Source organism: Aquarana catesbeiana, linkage group LG04 (genome assembly GCF_042186555.1).
Source record: "Aquarana catesbeiana isolate 2022-GZ linkage group LG04, ASM4218655v1, whole genome shotgun sequence".
NCBI classification, from domain to species: Eukaryota; Metazoa; Chordata; class Amphibia; order Anura; family Ranidae; genus Aquarana; species Aquarana catesbeiana.
In genome coordinates, this window is record NC_133327.1 from 4,979,024 (window position 1) to 5,001,028 (window position 22,005).

The 22,005-nt window shown below is 42.1% G+C and overlaps 1 pseudogene; it reads right to left on the reverse strand.

The window, feature by feature from the left end:
- Window positions 1–2,301: 2,301 nt before the first annotated feature.
- The window catches only part of LOC141141104 (vomeronasal type-2 receptor 26-like), a 33,662-nt pseudogene continuing 13,958 nt past the window's right edge, over window positions 2,302–22,005 (reverse strand).

Sequence of the window (22,005 nt, forward strand, 5' to 3'; positions counted from 1 at the left end):
GGCTTTTTCAGCCGGCGATTCCCTACACCATGAGAACGATCATAGCAGCTGTTCCACTGCTTGATCATTCTTACGGGAGGCGAGAGGGGATGTCCCCCCCTCCCGCGCTTCTACCGACTCACCGCTACGATCGAAGCCAGGATCGTTTTTTTTTTTTTTTATTTCAGGCTTCCCAGCCTAGAGGTGAGATGTGGGGTCTTATTGACCCCATATCTCACTGTAAAGAGGACCTGTCATGCCATATTCCTATTACAAGGATGTTTATATTCCTTGTAATAGGAATAAAAGTGGTCAAAATTTTTTTTTTTTGGAAAAAAGCATCAAACTAAAATAAATAAAGTAAAATGAACAATAAAAAAAAATAAAAAAATTTTAAAGCGCCCCTGTCCCTGCGTGCTCGCATGCAGAAGCGAACGCATACGTAAGTCCCGCCCACATATGAAAACCGTGTTCAAACCACACATGTGAGGTATCGCTGCGATCGGTAGAGTGAGAGTAATAATTTTGGCCCTAGACCTCCTCTGTAACTCAAAACATGTAACCAGTAAAAAATTTTAAAGCGTCGCCTATGGGGATTTTTGAGTAGCAAAGTTTGGCGCCATTCCACAAGCGCGTGCAATTTTGAAAGGTGACATGTTGGGTATCTATTTACTCAGTATAACTTCATCTTTCACATTATGCAAAAACATTAGGCTAACTTTACTGTTTTGGTTTTTGTAAAGCACAAAACAGTTTTTTTCCCAAAAAAAATGCGTTAAAAAAATTGCTGTGCAAATACCGTGCGAGATAAAAAGTTGCAACGACCGCCATTGTATTCTCTAGGGTCTTTGCTAAAAAAACATATATAATGTTTTGGGGTTCTATGTAATTTTCTAGCAAATAAATGATGATTTTTACATGTAGGAGAGAAATGTCAGAATTGGCCTGGGAGCTACAGAACGCCTGAAGGTGCTCCCCTGCATGTTGGGCCTCTGTATGTGGCCACGCTGTGTAAAAGTCTCACACATGTGGTATCACCATACTCGGGAGTAATAGCAGAATGTGTTTTGGGGTGTAATTTGTGGTATGCATATGTGGTGTGTGAGAAATAACCTGCTAATATGACAATTTTGTGGGAAAAAAAAAAGTAAAAAAAAAACCTTGATTTTGCAAAGAATTGTGGGAAAAAATGACAACTTCAAAAATCTCACCATGCATCTTTCTAAATACCTTGGAATGTCTTCTTTCCAAAAAGGTATCATTTGGGGGGTATTTGTACTTTTCTGGAATGTTAGGGTCTCAAGAAATTAGATAGGCCGTCAGTACTTCAGGTGTGATCAATTTTCAGATATTCGCACCATAGCTTTTGGACTCTATAACTTTCACAAAGACCAAATAATATCCACCGATTTGGGTTAATTTTACCAAAGATATGTAGCGGTATAAATTTTGGCCAAAATATATGAAGAAAAATTACTAATTTGCAAAATATTATAACAGAAATGAAGAAAAATGCATTTTTTTACAGATTTTTGGGTCTTTTTTCTTTTACGGCGCAAAAAATAAAGAACCCAGCGGTGATTAAATACCACCAAAAGAAAGCTCCATTTGTGTGAAAAAAAGGACAAAAATTTCATATAGATACAGTGTTGCATGGCTGAGTAATTGTCATTCAAAATGTGAGAGCACCAAAAGCTGAAAATTGGTCTGGTTAGGAAGGGGGTTTAAGTGCCCAGTTGTCAAGTGGTTAAATATTATACCGCATATTTCAGTACCATTTAGGCAATTATATCTTGCTCTAAACATTATTTCCATGTGCACTACTCCAGCGTTTAGCAGAGTAAGGATTTGGGCACTATTTGGATTCTGGAAACTATAGTAAGTTCCATTTTGGGAGTATATTCTCACCAGCGCTATAGTGAATACCGTTTTATCGCTAATTCTCGCTAATTACCGCCAATTAGCGTGAATTAGCGCCGCGGCGCTATAGTAAATGACCCCCACAGTCTCCTTCATGCAGTCTGGCATTAATAACATTAACAAAATAATATTTTAAGGGAAAGTCTTGTTGATTAAAATTATAACATCTTGGTCACATTTTGGCTGTGTAAATGATGCAAGAAGCAAAAATATTCTTCATTGTCTTTGAAAAGTTACATATAACCTTCATCCTGTCCACATACCTCTTGTGAGGGTGTTACAATCTAAATTTCCAACATCCACAATGTAGTTAACACTATCTGCATTACATTCTGGGATATTTCTACACCTCCAAGGGAATAAGTCATTAAACGGCTTGTTGAACAGCCCCCGCCTCCGCAGAACGATTCTGTTAGATACTGTTAGTCCTCTATAGTTAGATTCTGTTAGTCCTCTATAGTCTGGTTTGAGGAAACTGCATTGTTCTGAAACATTGATCAAGGGAAATTAATAAACTTCATGGCAAGTGACAGGGGAGAACCTTCCATTTTGTTCCTCTGAATATTTTAACCACATTTGACACAGGTAACCATGTTTTTTTTTTTTTTTTTTTTTTTAATAAAGCAGACAACTGATCTAAAGAAACATGCTGAGTACTACGAATGCAAACATTCAATATATACAATACTATTTATTGCAAAACTCTTCTCTCCATTAAACACGTTTTAGTGTTCAGTTCTGGTTTCCATAAGATAATATAACATTTAGAGAGAAAAATACAACCTGAGACTCCAGCACTGGAGCTCAGTATGGCGAATATCTCCACAGCCACCATATACTTTCCTCTGGTGCTCAGATAGGCTGGGATCATGGCAATCCACACACTGTAGAGCACCAGCATGCTGAAGGTGATGTACTTGGCCTCATTAAAACTATCCGGTAATGTCCTCATCATAAAAGCCAGAACAAAACTGAGTACTCACAGCTGCCAGAAACCCCATGTAACCAAGAAAAGAATAAAACCCAACAACTGACCCTTCATTACACTGAACAATGATCTTGTCCTGATGAGAAGAAATGTCCAGCTCCTGGAAGGGAGGAAAGATAGACAACCAGATGACACAAATTATGACTTGAATAGATGAACATAAAATTACTATGGAATTAGAAAGTTTTGTCCCGATCCAATGTTGTCACAGACTGCCAGGTTTGGTGGCTTTAAATGCTGCAAATACCATGATGGTTTTGGCAAGGACACAGAGGAATGCAATCGTGAAGATGATTCCAAATGATGTTTGGTGTAATAGGCAGGCTGTATCAGCAGGATGTCCAAGGATGAAGAACACACAGAGGAAGCTCAGCATGATGGAGACCAGAAGGGTGAAGCTCAGGTTCCTGTTGTTGGCTTTTACAATGGCAGTGTCTTGGTGTGAAATGAAAACCAGAAATATCAGTCCAGTCATAGCACAAAAAAAGAAGGAGGACAAGGCAAAGACCATTCCTATAAGGTCATTAGCGTAAGAAAGGAAATCTAGGAGTTTCAGAATACACTGATCCTTCTTCTCATTGGGCCATTCATCATATCTACATTGCTGGCAGTTTTCACTGTCTGGAAGATAAAAAAGGACACATAATTGATATTCCATATCATTCAGGGATATATAGTTGATGCATAGTTCATTTGAAACTTTTGACTAGAATGCTGGTTGATTACCAGTTTGTATGGCTTTATAATTTTCAAACTAAATAAATAAATAAATGTCAACTGATCTTCAGTCCAAATTTGTTCATACATTTTGAATGTTTCATTATGGTTTGCAAGAACAAGTATCTGGGAAAATATATTTGTCTTGATGTAGGCTAGATGGCCAACAGTGAACAAACTAAAAAATGTTGCGCTAGTGATAAAAAGAAAAAAAAAAGTGAGAAAAAGTAATGTAATACATAAGTAATACAATAATATATAATATCATATATCTCTTATCGTGTGTGATTCAATAATATAATATAAGTTCTTCTCCAAACAATCCACATAAAGGAATCCAGTGCTTCAGTGTAGTCAAATAAAGCTATAGATAGTTGGGCAAAGCTTCCTTTTACATGAAAAGGAATCCCCTGAGGCAGTCACGAGACCCTGTGACGTAACGCGTAGGAGAGGGGCATTTGGTTTGGTGAGACACTCAGACTTTAGTAAAAAATAATGCAGCACTAAGGATAACCAAAACATGAAAAGAAAATATTTTTGTGAACAAAAAAATTATTATGAAAAAATTGTGAACCATAATATCATAACTAATACCACAAAAAACATACCATAAGGTTATTATGACCACTAAAGGATTGTGTATAATTAAATATTCAAGTGATAAGGTCAAATAAACCGAAAGTGATCATATAAAAAGTCCCATCACAAATAGTGCAATACCAAAAAAAATTAAATATATATAAAGTTCATAAACATAAAAGACTGATCCAGAATCCGTGATGAAAAAGATCCAATCTCCCAAGAGGTGAGTGCACCCAAGTGAATATGAGGCTCCTTACCGACTCAGAAGACCACAACGGTCTGACCAGGCATATGGGAGATTAAAGGTTTCCCAACAACCTATACCGGCAACTGGGTCTGCAGCTAAAGCTGTATGGCTCCGGGAATAAAAACAAGAAAGGCTCCCATAGTGTAATCGTTCCAACCAATAAAAATTTCATGAATAAAAAATGCACTTACAAACAAATCCAATAAGCAAGTGTAAAGGCAATTGCGATGTTACGGCGTCTCCTCAGGCTTCCCGCTGTGCACACACTTCCCATCCAGCTTGGCAGCTCGGCAGAGAGGAACAGCGTAGTGACGTCAGCGTCGTAGGCCACACCCTATGCGTTTCATCATGATAGGACGTCGTCTGGGAGCTAGGCCAAGTGCCGCACGTCACCACGCTCTAGGTATAAATAGACCTGCGGCGCCATCTTAAGTGCTGGCCGCTATAGAGATGAGATGGGAAACACAGAAATGGCGCCAAACTAACGACACACCACCCAGGAAGATGACCTTATCACTTGAATATTTAATTACACAATCCTTTAGTGGTCATAATAACCTTATGGTATGTTTTTTGTGGTATTAGTTATGATATTATGGTTCACAATTTTTTCATAATAATTTTTTTGTTCACAAAAATATTTTCTTTTCATTTTTTGGTTATCCTTAGCGCTGCATTATTTTTTACTAACATCTGAAGTTTGTGTCTGACTTTTTGATGCTGGCTGCTTTGGCAATCTAGGGTAAAATCTCCGATTTTCGTTTACCTTTGCATTAATTTGCTTTAGGCTGTAAGGGTTAATCCTTCATAGCTACCAATCAATTACTAGGTTTCTAGCACAGCGTTAACCTTGTGTTTTTTTTATACATGAGACACTCAGACTACCTTTGGAGCAACACGGAGCTGTTGCAGTGCTGTGGATTAATTTCTTTATGCATTTCTTTATGAACGCATTGGTTTTAAAAAATGATACAAGCACTATTTGGAGCTCCTCTTCTTTCCATGTATATCGAGCAACTGTGGGAAACACTGACAGGACGGGAAGGAGGAAGACACTTCTCATTAGTCCGAGGAGACTAAAATGCTTATTTTGACCAAACTTAAATGTGAGGTTACATGTCATAAAGTGAGCACATAGGTGAAATAGCACACGCACTTTGAGGATTTCTGAAGATAAAAGGAAGCTTTTACCCAACTATCTATTGTTTTATTTGACTACACTGAAGCACTGGATTCATTTATGTGGATTGTTTGTAGAAAAACTTATATTATTGAATCACACACAATAAGAGATATATGATATTATATATGGTTGTATCAGTTATGTATTATATTGCTTTTTCTTTATCACTAGTGCAGCATTTTTATTTTTTTAATTGTTGGTTTGCACATTTATATTGGGAGTGTGTTCCATGCTGCTACATGCCGGGAACCCTACTGCGCATTCGTGAGGCGCCGCTCCTCTCTCCTACTGGCTCGGCGAAGGAGGAGGGAGGAGGAGGATGACGCAAATACCCGCGGCTGAGGCTCCTGAAAGTGGGGACAGGATACCTGTGAAAGACAGGTATTCTGTCCCCCCTTCCTCCCGAAAGGTACCAAATGTGGCACCGGGGGGGGGTACAACGAGCGGAATATCCACTTTTGCGTGGAACGCCGCTTTAAAGAAAGTCAAAGCTACCCAAGAGCACATTTGAAATGCCACATTAGACTTTCTTCTTATGCCCCGTACACACGGTCGGATTTTCCGATGGAGCGCGTTGTCGGAAATTCCGACTGTGTGTGGCTCCATCGGACATTTTCCATCGGATTTTCCGACACACAAAGTTTGAGAGCAGGATATAAAATTTTCCGACAACAAAGTCCGATCGCGTCAATTCCGACCGTGTGTGGCCTGTTCCGACGCACAAAGTGCCACGCATGCTCAGAAGAAATTCCGACACGGAACAGCTCAGTCTGGTAAACTTACCGTTTGCAATGGATACAGCACTTTCGTCACGCTGCAATGGTAAAAATGGTTTAATACAGCGCACTTTCTTCTTCTTTATAATGTGACAAGAATTAAGTAGTTTTGCTGCTCATATTCACACAAACTTCTCACAAACTTATTTCTTTACTATTTATTGGGATTCCCTCAATATATTTTGATTTGTCACATCTGACAACATTATTTTGGTGGGTTTTTTTTTTGGTTTTTAAGGCCGATTATTTTTTTTTTGGTTTGTATTTTTTGCCAGGCTTATTTTTTGTTTTTGGGACTTTTATTTGTACTCCAGAAAATTTTTGTGTGTGTTTTTTGTGTCAAGTTACCACAACACCATTGATATGTTGTTCTATTTAATCTGTAGGAGATTGTTTGGTGGTGTTGTCCCTTGTTAATTTCACATTTTATGTTAGAAATGTACCTGAATCGTCAACAACAAACTGTCCTCTTTGGATGAAAACACACATAGGAGAGTATAATTTTCCAAAAAATAACTTTTATTAAGGGCTCACAACTAAACAAAGAGGGAGGCAAAGCTGGAGAAGCTGCAGAAATGGGTGAAGCCTTGGACCCCCAGGGCAGATATCAATTATTTTCAAGCAAAATTGGTGGCCTGAGGAGTCCTTATCTAAGGGAGTGCAGTCTGGTCCAGAAGTCCCAGAGATCTGGAAAGCAGCAGATGACATCTGTGTCCCCAGGCTGTGGTCATACGAGAGACTGCAGCTTTTGTCAGACCAGACTGAACCCAGGGCCATCACTCTCTGGTCTTCCTTCCACGCTTCCTTCCACGCGGTGGCTCTGTTGGTGGAGTTGTGGCAGCAGGAGGAGGAAGAGGATGGTCCAACTCAATCACGTCGGTCTTGTGTGTTAGTTCCCCACTCACCCCATTAGTTAGGACTTTATAAATAAGTTGCTCACACAGGAGGCGTTGACCCTCCTGCATGCCCTGCAGTTTGGTGGCAGCCATGCAGGCAAAGGCCTCTTCAGGAGTGGGTAAGGCTCGATGGGACGCAGAAGCCTCCTGAATGAGCCTGAGTGCTGAATCCTGCATGGGAGTCGTCTTCCTCGCTCTTTTATATGGAAGGCGGAGGGGAGGAACCTGCGATTCAGTCAGGCTGCGACTGGTCCCAGGCTTCTCTTGGCTGACACTTAGCCCCGCCTCCTCCTGGCTGCCACTAATCCCCACCTCCTCCTGACTGCCACATTCCACAACCTCCTCCTGGCTGAGGTCTTCCTGTGTATGAAAAAGGGACATAGTTTTAGTTTTTTAGTCATCAATCACACACAATTTTCACCTCCTGACTGTTACAAATTGACTGTTACCAAATATAACAGACTATCTTTCTGAGCCCAGGATTTTTCATTCTTGTCCCAATTTTTGGTGCCCACTACTGTCTATTGATATGTAAAACACTTTTTTCAATCAGCAATTAGTGATCAATAATAACATCTAATAAACATCATTTATTTATTGACCAGAAATCTGTAGAAGAATGCTATACCTGACTCCAGCTGGGCTCCTCCACTTCTTCCTGGCTGGAAGGCCCAGGTTGGACATCGGAAGCCTCAGCTGGTGTCGAAGGAAGCGTGGAAGGAAGAGTAGAGAGGGATTCCCTGACTTCAGTGTGGTCTGACAAAAATCGCAGTCTCTAATAGTACCACAGCCTGGGGACATAAACGTCATCTGCTGCAGCTCCGGACCTCTGGGAATCTGTGATCTTCTTGCGCTCCCTAAGATAAGTGCTCCTCAGGCCACCAATTTTGGTTTTTAAATAGGGGATGGTTGCTGTGGGGACCACCGGCTTCACCAAATCCAGCAGTTTCTCCAGCGCTGCCTGCCTCTTTTGTTTATTGTTGTAATGAGGATGTGTCACCTGCCACAGACAGGACAGCTCCCTGTATTTGTCTATGAACAGGGGGAGGAAATTGTGGTCGTTGAAGCCATCCATTTTCTCAAGTCAGGCCAAACTCTCCTAATCTTGTTACAATATAGGCTTCAATTTCGAAGCAGTATAGGCCCAAGTTTAGATCTTACCTTCGTTATCACGATCGGCGCTTTCGATGCTCCTTCCTCCGCTCACAGATCGTACGCAATATGCACGCGTGTTACGCTTTATACACACTGCACATGCGTGTAACTCCACCCGCCCCTGATGTTCTTTCTAGTCTATTCCCCGCCCCCTTTCGTTCGGCGCAGTGGGGGAAGAGCACATGGCGGATACACAGCAGGTGCGTGCTAATTATAGCAACGAGCAGGAGGAGGAGGAAAGCCTGGAGCCAGAAACGTCCCGATCCAGAAGGAGATTTAAGGCCTCAAATATGTCCTTTGAGGAGATGTTGGAGATGGTGGACATCCTGAAGAGGGCCGACTATGATGGAAAGTATGGGCCTTACCCCAACCCCAATGTCCGAAAGGCCAAGATCATGGCGAAAGTGGTCAGGAGTCTGCACCGGCATTTCGGGGTACGACGATCGAAAGATCAGCTCAGGAAGCGGTGGTTGGACCTGAAATTACGAGAACATGAGCAGTACAGAAAGATCCAGAGAGTGCTGCAAAAAAGTAAGTAGTTGTCCTGTGTTCTGATTTTTTATGTTTATTACGTTCGTGCTGCTCCATGTGCTTTTCTTACAAGTCTACATTTTTACATGGCAAATTTCATGTTCATGGGCACATTATTCGTTCGTATCAAACATTTTTCTTTCGGCCTATAAAACACCATTGTTTTGGCCATGGATTTTTTCCGACAGATGTTGGCTCAAACCTGTCTTGCATAAACACGGTCACACAAAGTTGTCGGAAAATCCAATCGTTCCGACTGCAGTGACATAAAACTATATCAGAACTATAAACGGGGCAGTAGCCAATAGCTTTCGTCTCTTAATTTATTCTGAGCATGCGTGGCACTTTGTCCGTCGGATTTGTCTACACACGATCGGAATTTAACCGATTGGATTTTGTTGAAAAATTTTATAGCCTGCTCTCAAACTTTGTGTGTCGGAAATTCCTATGGAAAATGTGTGATGGAGCCTACACACGGTCGGAATTTCCGACAACAAGGTCCTATCACACATTTTCCATTGGAAAATCCTATTGTGTGTACGGGGCATAAGTAGACAACCAGATGAATAAACACACTGCACGCCAATATCATACCAGTATTAAATGAAGCTTTTAGTTATAAATATTTTTTGTAATATGTCATAGGAGCAAATTAACCACTTCAGCCCCAGAAGGTTTTACCCCCCTTAATGACCATGCCATTTTTTGTGATACGGCACTACGTTACTTTACCTGACAATTGCACGGTCCTGCGATGCTGTACCCAAATAAAATGTATGTCTTTTTTGTCCTACAAATAGAGCTTTCTTTTGGTGGTATTTGATCACCTCTGTAGTTTTTATTTTTTGCGCTATAGACAAAAAAAGAGAAAAAAACAATGGGGGTTATTTACTAAAGGAAAATCCACTTTGCACTGAAAGTGCACTTGGAAGTAAAGTCACTGTAGATCCGAGGGGGACATGCAAGGAAAATAAAAAACAGCATTTTAGGTTGCACATGATTGGATGATAAAATCAGCAGGGCTTCCACTCATTTCAGATCTACCCCTTAGATTTAGAGCGACTGCACTTACAAGTGCACTTTCAGTGCACTTTCAACTGCACTTGCAGTGCAAAGTGGATTTGCCTTTCGTAAATAACCCAACTAAACTGCTGGCAACAAAAGTGACTACATCCCCTAAGTGAAAATGTCCAAATTGGTACCAAAGTTTCAACACTTTGGGTGGCCACCTTTATCTTCCAGCACTGCCTTAACCCTCTTGGGCATGGAGTTCACCAGAGCTTCACAGGTTGCCTCTGGAGTCCTCTTCCACTCCTCCATGATGACATCATGGAGCTGGTGTATGTTAGAGACCTTGCGTTCCTATACCTTCCGTTTGAGGATACCCCACAGATGCTCAATAGGGTTTAGGTCTGGAAACATGCTTGGCCAGTCCATCACCTTTACCCTCAGCTTCTTTAGCAAGGCAGTGGTCGTCTTGGAGGTGTGTTTGGGGTTGTCATCATGTTGGAATCTTGCCTTGCGGCCCAGTTTCCGAGGGGAGGGGATCATGCTCTGCTTCAGTATGTCACAGTACATGTTGGCATTCATGGTTCCCTCAATGAACTGTAGCTCCCCAGTGCCGGCAGCACTCATGCAGTCCCAGATCATGACACTCCCACCACAATGCTTGACTGTAAGCAAGACACACTTGTCTTTGTACTCCACAGCCGGTTGCCACGACACACGCTTGACACCATCTGCACCAAATAAGTTTATCTTGGTCTCATCAGACTAGTAGTGTGCAGCGTATGGGCTGAGCACTGACAGGCTGACACCCCACTTCTTCAACCTCTGCAGCAATGCTGGCAGCACTCATATGTCTATTTCCCAAAGACAACCTTTGGATATGACGCTGAGCACATGCACTCAACTTCTTTGGTTGACCATGATGAGGCCTGTTCTGAGTGGAACGTGTTCTGTTAAACCTCTGTATGGTCTTGGCCACCGTGCTGCAGCTCAGTTCAGGGTCTTGGCAATCTTCTTATATCCTAGGCCAACTTTATGTAGAGCAATAATTATTTTTTTCAGATCTTCAGCGAGTTCTTTGCCATGTTGAACTTCCAGTGACTAGTATGAGAGAGTGAGAGTGATAACACCAAATTTAACACACCTGATCCCCATTTACACCTGAGACCTTGTAACACTAAAGACTCACATGACACCGGGCAGGGAAAATGGATAATTGGGCCCAGTTTGGACATTTTAACATGGGGGTACCCACTTTTGTTTTGCGGTTTAGGCATTAATGGTTGTGTGTTGAGTTATTTTGAGGGAACAGCAAATTTACACTGTTATACAAGCTGTACACTCACTACTTTACATTGTAGCAAAGTGTCATTTCTTCAGTGTTGACACATGAAAAGATATAATAAAATATTTACAAAAGTGTGAGGGGTGTACTCATTTTTGTAAGATAGTTGTGCGTCATTTCGCACAATAGAGCATCTGCGGTAGGCGGTCGGCAGGGGGTTAATATATATATTGGTCACAATAATAATGCATGGCATCTGTTGGTATTAATGGATCTAGATACAGCCTATTAGCCTATATCATTATATAGTTTTTTTTTTTTTTTTTTTGTATACAGAAAAATACTTTGTATTGGTTAAAAACTGTATATTATGTAATATTATTCTCTATATTCATCCACTCGTGGTTAGGTGGACATGACCTTACTCTCTACTTTGGGAAGAAGAAGGGGGGTTATATGGACATTGCTCATAGTGGGCTATCATGGTTTCCTTTAATTATTAAAGTTTATTGAAGAAATTAATTTTCATGTGAACGTGGATTGCAAATCCGTATAAACATTGACATAGTAGGATTGAATCAGGGTGGCAAATACAACAGGTGAGAACATTGTCAATGAAAGGGCCAGAAAAATCAAAAAATACAAATACTAACATTTTAAGGCAATTATCTGCATAGAGTTACAATCACTGCTGAAGGTGAGGAATATCCACATTCCATAGTTCTGTGTATAGAGAGAGAATAATCTTAAAGAAAGAAAACACAAGTAGGAGGAAGAAGTGAGAGATGAGTGAAAGAGTAGAAATGCGAAGGTGGGGAAATGAAGGGGGGGGGGGGGCTGGAGAAGAGGCAGCCAGTTTGTGTTGTGTATTTTATTGTTTATAAACCAAGGTATACAATCTATTAATAAAAAATCATTGTAAGATTCTATATGGATTGAAACAGAAGAAAGCGATTGGATGGTTTGATCACTATTAGATGTGGCAATTCAGATTAACTACAAGGAAACAAGAAGAAAGTGGAACCTACAGATCTATTTCTCATATTCCTGCGAATATTTATAGATGAACCAGGGAGACCAAGTTTTATGATAGTGCTCAACATTTTCGTTTGATTGGGCTCCTCCATCTCACAGATGTCGCAAATCCTGTGTAGCCAATCCTGAATGGATGGTATGCGAGAAGATTTCCAGAATAATGGGATAAGGTATTTAGCCACATTTAGTAGATGTTTGGATAAAGAATGTTAATATTTCTTGAATGAAAAATTTGAGATGTGAAGTAAACAGCATGACGAGAGTAAGCTTGGTCTCCATGATATGATAAATAACCTCTCTAATAGGGATGAACCGAACACCCCCCTGTTCGGTTCACACCAGAACATGTGAACAGGAAAAAAGTTTGTTCGAACATGCAAACACCGTTAAAGTCTATGGGACACGAACATGAATAATCAAAAGTGCTAATTTTAAAGACTTATATGCAAGTTATTGTCATAAAAAGTGTTTGGGGACCTGGGTCCTGACATGGATCAATGCAAAAAAAAGTTTTAAAACCGGCCGTTTTTTCGGGAGCAGAGATTTTAATAATGCTAAAAGTGAAACAATAAAAGTGTAATATCCCTTTAAATTTCGTACCTGGGGGGTGTCTATAGTATGCCTGTAAAGGGGCGCATGTTTCCCATGTTTAGAACAGTCTGACAGCAAAATGACATTTCAAAGGAAAAAAAGTCTTTTAAAACTACTCGCGGCTATTGCATTGCCGGTCCGACAATACACATAGAAGTTCATTGATAAAAACGGCATGGGAATTCCCCACAGGGGAACCCCGAACCAAAATTTAAAAAAAAAATGACGTGGGGGGTCCCCCTAAATTCCATACCAGGCCCTTCAGGTCTGGTATGGATATTAAGGGGAACCCCGGACAAAATTTTTTTTTAAAAATGACGTGGGGGTCCCCCTAAATTCTATACCAGACCCTTCAGGTCTGGTATGGTTTTTAAGGGGAACCCTACGCCAAAATTAAAAAAAAAACGACGTGGGGTCCCCCCAAAAATCCATACCAGACCCTTATCCGAGCATGCAACCTGGCAGGCCGCAGGAAAAGAGGGGGGGTCGAGAGAGCGGCCCCCCTCCCTCCTGAACCATACCAGGCCACATGCCCTCAACATTGGGAGGGTGCTTTGGGGTAGCCCCCAAAACACCTTGTCCCCATGTTGATGAGGACAAGGGCCTCATCCCCACATCCCTGGCCGGTGGTTGTGGGGGTCTGCGGGCGGGGGGCTTAACAAGGGGACCCCCAGATCCCAGCCCCCCCTGTGTGAAATGGTAAGGGGGTACAAAAGTACCCCTACCATTTCACTAAAAAACTGTCAAGAATGTTAAAAATGACAAGAGACAGTTTTTGACAATTCCTTTATTTAAATGCTTCTTCTTTCTTCTATCTTCTTTCATCCTCTTCTGGTTCTTCTGGTTCTTCCTCCGGTGTTCTCGTCCAGCATCTCCTCCGCGGCGTCTTTTTCCCTTCTTCTCCTCGGGCCGCTCCGCATCCATGGCACGGAGGGAGGCTCCCGCTCTTCTCTTCATTTTCTTCTCTTCTTCATCTTCTCTTCTTCTTCTCTTCTTCATCTTCTTCTCTTCTTCATCTTCTTCTCCGGGCCGCTCCGCATCCATGCTGGCATGGAGAGAGGCTCCCACTGTGTGACGCGTCTCCTCTTCTGACGGTTCTTAAATAATGGGGGGCGGGGCCACCCAGTGACCTCGCCCCCTCTGACGCACGGTGACTTGACGGGACTTCCCTGTGACGTCACGGGGAATGCCACAGGGAAGTCCCGTCATGTCCCGTAGTTGTAGTATTTGAAGTTCCTGTGCTGGCATTTGGGCGTGATGCTGCGGCAGTGCTGGTACTGGGCCTGGGCATTTCTTGTGGTCTTTCGCTGGCGGCAACGCTGGTAGTGGGCCTTTGGTTTTAGCGTCTATTGCTGCCAGCAGCTCTGGTACTGGGTCTTTGTTCTTGGGGTTTATCGCTGGCGGCAGCGCTGGTACTGGGCCTAGGAATTGGATCCTGGGGTATATTGCTGGTGGCTACCTGGTTTCCAGAGCGCTGTGCCCTTTTAGGAGGGATCCATACTTCCTCTGATTCATTTGACGATCCACTACTATCAATCGGTTTAAATGCTGAATTTGATTCACAATCGGACTTGGCATTTGAATCTAATGAGAACTCCCCACTGCTCTCATAGGTCATGGAGAGGATCTAGAATGCCTCCTCACTTGTATAGAATCTTTTGGACATTTTTTCTGATGGGCTGTACGATGGGTGACAGGTGATGGTCACTGGGTCACTGATAGGCGACAGGTGACATGTGATGGCTGACAGGTGACGGTCACTAATGGGCAACAGGTGATGGGTGACGGTCACTGGTGGGTGACAGGTGATGTGTGATGGTCACTGGTGGGTGATAGGTGATGGGTGACGGTCACTGGCGAGTGACAGGTGACGGGTGACATTCACTGATGGCAGTCTCTGATAGTGACTGGTGCACTTTATGGGACTGATAGGTGACAGATGAGGGTCACGCATGGGTCACTGATGACGGTCACTGATGGCGGTCACTGATGATGCTCATTGGTGGGTGACAGGTGCACCGCTGACGGCAGTCTCTGACGGTGACAGGTGCACTTTGTGGGCACTGATGGGTGACAGGTGCACTTTGTGGGCACTGATAGGTGACAGGTGCACTTTGTGGGCACTGATGGGTGACAGGTGCACTTTTATAAGCACTGATGTGGTGACTGTTGAGTGACAGCTGTAATGGGGGGTGCACTTTATGGCTGGTGCACTTTATGGGACTGATAGGTGACAGATGAGGGTCACGCATGGGTCACTGATGACGGTCACTGATGGCAGTCACTGATGATGCTCATTGGTGGGTGACAGGTGCACCGCTGACGGCAGTCTCTGACGGTGACAGGTGCACTTTGTGGGCACTGATGGGTGACAGGTGCACTTTGTGGGCACTGATGGGTGACAGGTGCACTTTGTGGGCACTGATGGGTGACAGGTGCACTTTTATAAGCACTGATGTGGTGACTGTTGAGTGACAGCTGTAATGGGGGGGTGCGATGTGACAGGTTCTATTTTTTTGTGGTGTTGGTGCAGTACACTACAATACATAGATCGGTAACTCACTGCTCCTGTCTCTTCTCTCCTCACACTGGAAACAGTATGTGAGGAGAGAAGAGCTGGTAACAGCTAGTAACCGGTCTATGTTTACATTTAATGATCAGCTGTGAATGGATCACAGCCGATCACGTGGTAAACAACCACCAGCCATTGGCTGTTTACTCGTCGGTGACGAGCAGTGTTCCTGGGAACACGCAGCCACCGACATGACCTTGCTGCGCGCTCCAGATTGCGTGCATGCTCAGTCTTAAGCGGGGAATACCATTTGTGACTGGCCGTGACGTAATCGTGGCTGATCACATGGTGAACAGCCATACCCAACGGCTGTTCACCCCTGTCAGTGACGCGCTGTGTCTCGGGGACATGGCGCCACTGTCAGTGAAGGGCTGCGTGCCCGTGATCGCGTGCATTCCCTCTGTGAATGGGCCGTCGTCATATGACGTGGGCCCAGATCAAGAGCCGTACCGCTCCGCCATCATACGATGGTGGGTGGGCGGCAACAGGTTAAAATTTAGAGAATCATTATCAGTTAAGAAAATTAGGTCTATTTGTATCTGAGTTCTTATGTGTGTTAAACGTTTGAATAAAGTATATGTATCAAACTACTGAGTGTGATATTTTAATACCCAATGAAGCAGGAGATTAAAATAATGAGAGATCAAATGGGCATATATGGTATATATATCTAAAATGGATGCAATGGAAAATAGACTATGCAGGAACAATGTGAGGATGTTGGGCCTCCCGAAGCGGAGTGAGGGCCCTCATCCTGCAGAGTTCCTGGAGAAGTGGCTCAGGGAAATATTTGGAAAAGATACTTTTTCACAACTCTTTCTGATAGAGAGAGCTCACAGAGTGCCCTTCAGAACTCCACCACCAAGGGGATACCCTAGACCTTTACTCATGATGATGCTCAATTACAATGACAAAGTGACTCTCTTGCAAAAAGCCAGGGAGATGGAGAATATTCTCTACAATGGAGTTAGGATTTCACTATACCCAGACTACTCACTGGACTTACAGAAGCGTAGGGTGGAATTTTTGAAAATTAAGCATAGCCTACAGAAGTATAAAATCACATATGTATGAATATAAATATAGCGCTCGCAAACACAATAAGTGAAAAATAAAAATATAAATGATGAAACAAAACAAAGTCCAAAACAAAACAAAGACTAAAGGTGCTCCAATCCAAAGTGAAGGGAAAAGGTGCTTCAGAAAATTCTGGTGTGCAACACCCCCTCATGTATCCCCATTCACCAGATAAAAAAATGACCCCCAGCTTTTCTGTCTGGTGGGTCACTTAAAGCTTGGTATGGATGTCTTGGGATGGGAGTAGGTACTTACAAAAAGTAAGATCAAACAAGCATCAAACATGGAACTGTTAGTGTTCCTGGCGTGCGTTCCACGAGACCGGAAGTGACGTCAGTGATACCAGAAATAGCGTCTGACATTTTTTTTTATTAGTTAATTTTGAGAATAATTACCTATTTTAGACGTTTTTCCCCTTGTTTATTTTTCTTTTTTTCCCTGTTTTTTAAATTTTATTTTATTATGCAATCTAAATAGAGGATGGAGCGGGGGGGGGGGGTATATTTGTATGTTTGATGATGGTTAAAAAATGTTTTTGCAATATTGAACTGGGTGGGTGGTAGGGAAAGGAGAGGAGAACATAAATGGAAAAATAATGAATTTAAATTACATGCACTTGGGGTTGTGGAAGAGTGGTTGGGGTGGTTCGGGGAATACAATATGGTCACAAGTAAAGCCCCCAGGACTAGCCTAGTTAGGCGTGAGGGAAGGGGAGGAGGGATAGGTAGGGAGGTAAGGGAAAGGGGTGAAAATAATATGGGAGGGGGGCTTAGTGGAGGGGTAGTGGAGGATAGTAAAATGAACCCACAAAGATGGAAAGGAATAATAATAAAAGTAAATACACTAAAATATCACCAATGTTTAATAAGAAAAGACACTGAAGGTAATATTAGTAGGGGGAAACTTGACAAGGGTTTCTTTTTCTTTTTTTTGAATGACACAATTATAGATTGGACTACTCCTATGGAGGTTATAAGTATAGAATGGTTTAGAAGGACAGACAGGGCTAATAAGTAATGTTAACCAAAATAACTTCCTTTTCTGGTTGCCTTTTTTTTTTCTTTTAGGAAGGATTGGAATTTTTTGGGGTTTTTTTTTAATCTTTTTTCTTGGATGCAGTCTAGAAGCTTAAATATAGGTTCTTGGAATATCCGGGGGATGGGAGACCCCATTAAAAAAGCTACAGTGTTTTCTGTAATGAATACACATGGAGTGGAACTGATATGCCTGCAGGAGACACACTTGTCAAAAGACACTATGTTACAATTTCAAGAGCAAGATATTTCCAAATCAATACCATTCAGTTTACTCCTCCTATTCTAGGGTGGTGAGCATGGTAAAGAGAGGAGTGTCATTCTCCTGCAGGGAGGTCAGTATAGACGTTTTGGAGTGCTATATTTTTTTATATTGCTTAATAGAGAATAAACCATATGTAGTGGCAAATGTGTATATTCCCCCTCCGTTTAAACTGGAGATTTTGTACAGATTATTGGTATTTCTTGAGGACAAGATTGATATCCCGGTCATAGTGCTGGGGTATTTTAACAAGGTTCTCGATAGAAGCTTGGATAGGTTTCCACCAGGGGTTTGGACAGACAGGGCATCAGAGGGATGTTTACTTCATTATTTCTGGAGGAGGTGGGGTGGTGTGACATTTGGAGATCTTGTAATCCAAAATGTCGGCAATACTCTTGCTTCTCTGGTTCATACTCCACACTTTCCCAAATAGACTCGGCCCTAGGAAATGGGGAAGTACTGCGGCTAGTAAGAAAAATAGTGTACTGGCCAAGAGTGGTGTCAGGCCACTCACCATTCGTCCTAACGGTTAACCTAGGGGGGAAAAGTACCCCCAAAATATGGAAAATAAACCCACTATGGATGGAATTAATGGAGAAACCTGATGAAATATCTTTAAGATTAAAAGAGTTTGTGGAATGTAATACAGGTACAGCACCGGTGGATTAGGGTGGATTGGGACACCCTAAAAGCATTTCTTAGGGGGCTTTTGATCCAACAAGTGGCACAAAATTAAGAAGAAATCAAGGGAGTGGGAGGAGAATATTAGGAAGGAGGTGATAGAGGCCGAGAGACAGTATGTGATAGATCCAACACTAGTGATGCAAGGGTTATGGCTCAATAAGCAACAGGAATATAAAGTGGCTATTACAAGAATGATGGAAAATAAGCAACTTTTTCAGCGACAGTGTTCTTTTGGAGACGGGGAAAAAGTAGGCCGTATGCTGGCTATTTTGGCCAAAACCAACTGCCCCTCCTCTGCTATTTGTGTGATTAAAACAACAGGGGGAAAAAATTTGTCCGAGCCATCCGTGATTATGGAAAGATTCAGCGAGTTTTATAAAAACCTGTATAGATCGCGGCAGGGGTCAGAGGTGGGTGGTATGGACAGGTTTTTGGGGAAATTGGAAATACCTGTTCTTTCGGAGAGTGATAGGGACAGGATGGAGCCCCCAAAACTTAAGAGGAGTTGCAACAAGCGACTTCTGGTATGGCCAGTCAAAAATCTCCTGGACCGGATGGTCTACCATTGGAGACTTATAAATACTATGGGGAGGTGTTGCTCTCGGAGCTTCTAAAGACACTGAGTTGGGCAGCAGTAGAGGGAAGGCTGCCCTCCTCTATGTCAGAGGCTACCATAATAGTACTACAGAAGGAAGGGAACGATCAGCTTGAAGCAACTTCCTACACACCAATATCACTACTGTGTTCTGATGTTAAAATAGTAGCAAAGGTGCTGGCAACCAGACTGAACAAAAGTATTTTGAAACTTTTACATCCAGATCAGTCGGGGTTTATCCCCAATAGATCTACTACTATCAATATCAGAAGGGTATATATGAACCTGCAGACCCTGACAGAGAATATGGGATGAGGGTCATTTTGTCCTTGGATAAAGCCAAGGCCTTTGATAGCCTTGAGTGGGGGTATCTCTGGCGGGTACTGGAGAGGTTTGTATTTGGCCCCATTTTTATAGGATGGTTAAAAACATTATATAACCTCCCAAGCGCTAAATTAAAAATTAATAATGCATATTCAGAAAGGATTCCACTTGAGAGAGAGAGACGAGACAGGGGTGCCCTTTGTCACCCCTGTTATTCGCCCTGGCAATGGAGCCATTAGCATGTGTGGTAAGATCAACAACTGGTATTCAGGGGTTTCAAAGTAAATTTGGGGAAGACAGGATAGCATTAAATGCATATGATGTTATATTTGGGGGGGGGGGGGGGGGGACACAGAGTCCTCTTTGATTAAGGAAATGCATATAGTGGAGGACTTTGGTATATTTTTGGGCCTAGTTATTACCTGGGAGAAGTCATCACTTTTTGCCGGTCGATCCACTCATTAAATCCATTCCATTGGGAATGTCCCAGCTAAAAGTAAGGGAGACAATGAAATATCTTTGTATTGTGCTGTTAAACGACCCCAATCAGTACATTAGTGATAATTTAGTTCCACTTCTGTTAAAAGTCAAGCGGAAATGTAACATCTGGAGTCGACTCCCCTTATCTGTGGTGGGGCGTAGCAACCTGGTTAAAATTATTTGGATGCCACAGTTGCTGTATTTGCTCCACAATTCCCCAGTTTGGATAGGGGAAACCATAGTTCCAAAAAATAGAGACCCTTTTTAGGGAGTTAATATGGAAGAAGGGCCAGGCCAGGATCAGCCTACAAATGCTACAGCTACCAATAAATGAAGGGGGAATGGCTGTTCCCCAACCATACAGCTATTTTTTAGCAGCTCAGTTGCAGCAATTGGGGGGATGTGCTGCACCGGGAGGGGGGAATGCCAGTGGTAAAATGATGCTACAGGAGGCTCCACATAATACAGTAGTGGAAGCGCTGGAGGCAGATTCCTTTTTGAGTGGGAGTCCAACATTAAAGATGGTTACTAAAATCTGGCAGTCAGTTAAAAGACTGATGGGGTATGAGGGAGTAACAGAATACTCGCCATTTCGTATAACAAACACCTGTAAGAATTATTAGTCATAGGGAGGATCAAGGAATGGGAAAGGCAGTGTATAAATTGGTTGACCCAATTGTATGAGGGTAATATCTTAAAATCATTTTCAGAGTTGAGAAATGAGTATGGGATATCAAATCAATCATTCTACAGTTACCTACAGATCAGACATGCCTTAAGTACCCAGTTTAGTAACCAAACAATGGAATGGAGCAAGATTCCCCTTCTCTAAAAAATAATCAAGGCAGATATTTCTAAAGGAATTATTACAGAGGTGTACGCGTAAATAAAGGGTAGAATCACTATTGAAGTAGTGTCCTCTAGGAATAAAGAAAGATGGGAAGAGGATGTAGGAGTAATAACTCTGGAGCAATGGAAGAGGATCTCAGAACTTGGACCATTGGTGTCAGTCTCTCCTTCACAAAAAGTATCACACTTGTTTCTATTGCACAGAGTTTATTATACCCCTAGGAAAATGTACATGATTGGCAGCAGACTTGATGCCAAGTGCCGTAGGTGTCAGGAGACAGGGATCTTATTCACATGATGTAGAGATGCCAAAAACTGTTCCGATATTGGACAGAGATATTAAATATTATAAATGCGACGTTTGGGGATACATTAGAACTAGAACCTAGAGTATGTGTGTTGGGATACATAGACAAAGGCAGAGGGTCAGCTAGTACTATAACAGTGATTGTAAGATGCCTATATCAGGCAAGAAAATTAATTGCACAAACTTGGCAATCATTGAGACCCCCGACTCCTGAAGAGTGGGTTAAGGCCATAAACATGATAGTATGGAAGGAAAATGTAACCTTTACTAGACGTGGTAATTATAACAAGTTTGTAAATATGTGGAAGCTCTGGTTGCAAAAGATGGACTGAGTGCTGGGTAGGGAACCAAAGGTGATGGTAGCCCGCAATGGGCAACAATATGAAACAGGTAAAAATCTTATAAGAGACAGAAACATAGGGAACAGTAAGCATATTGGAAATTGGTATCCTCCACGGGATGGGTAGGGGGAGGGTGGGGGTGGTGAGGTTGAGTAGTAAAGCAGGTAAAGATGTAATATTAGTGGGTGGGGGATAAATACAAAATGCAGTATGTAATGTTTAATTGTATGTTTTAAATTTGTGAAAACAATAAAAATGTATTTGAAAGTAAAAAAACAATGACCAATTCATTCTGTGCTTGGTTTCTGCTAGACTCTGGGAGTTTTCCATGCTTTAGTTATTGTCTGTTTTGCAGCCGTCATAAGTTGTATGAATACCCGTAGCTTGAATTGTTTATGAGTCATGTAATCAGGTTTTATATTTAAAAGTGCAATTTCTGAATCTGGTATTATTGTTATTTCAAACATTTCTGAAGCGAGTCAAAAAACCTTTTTTTCAGAATTTTTTTATAATAGAACACTTCCATCACATGTGTATATATGTTCATTGTTCTGAACAGCCGCGAAAGCAGAGACCTGAGTAATCAG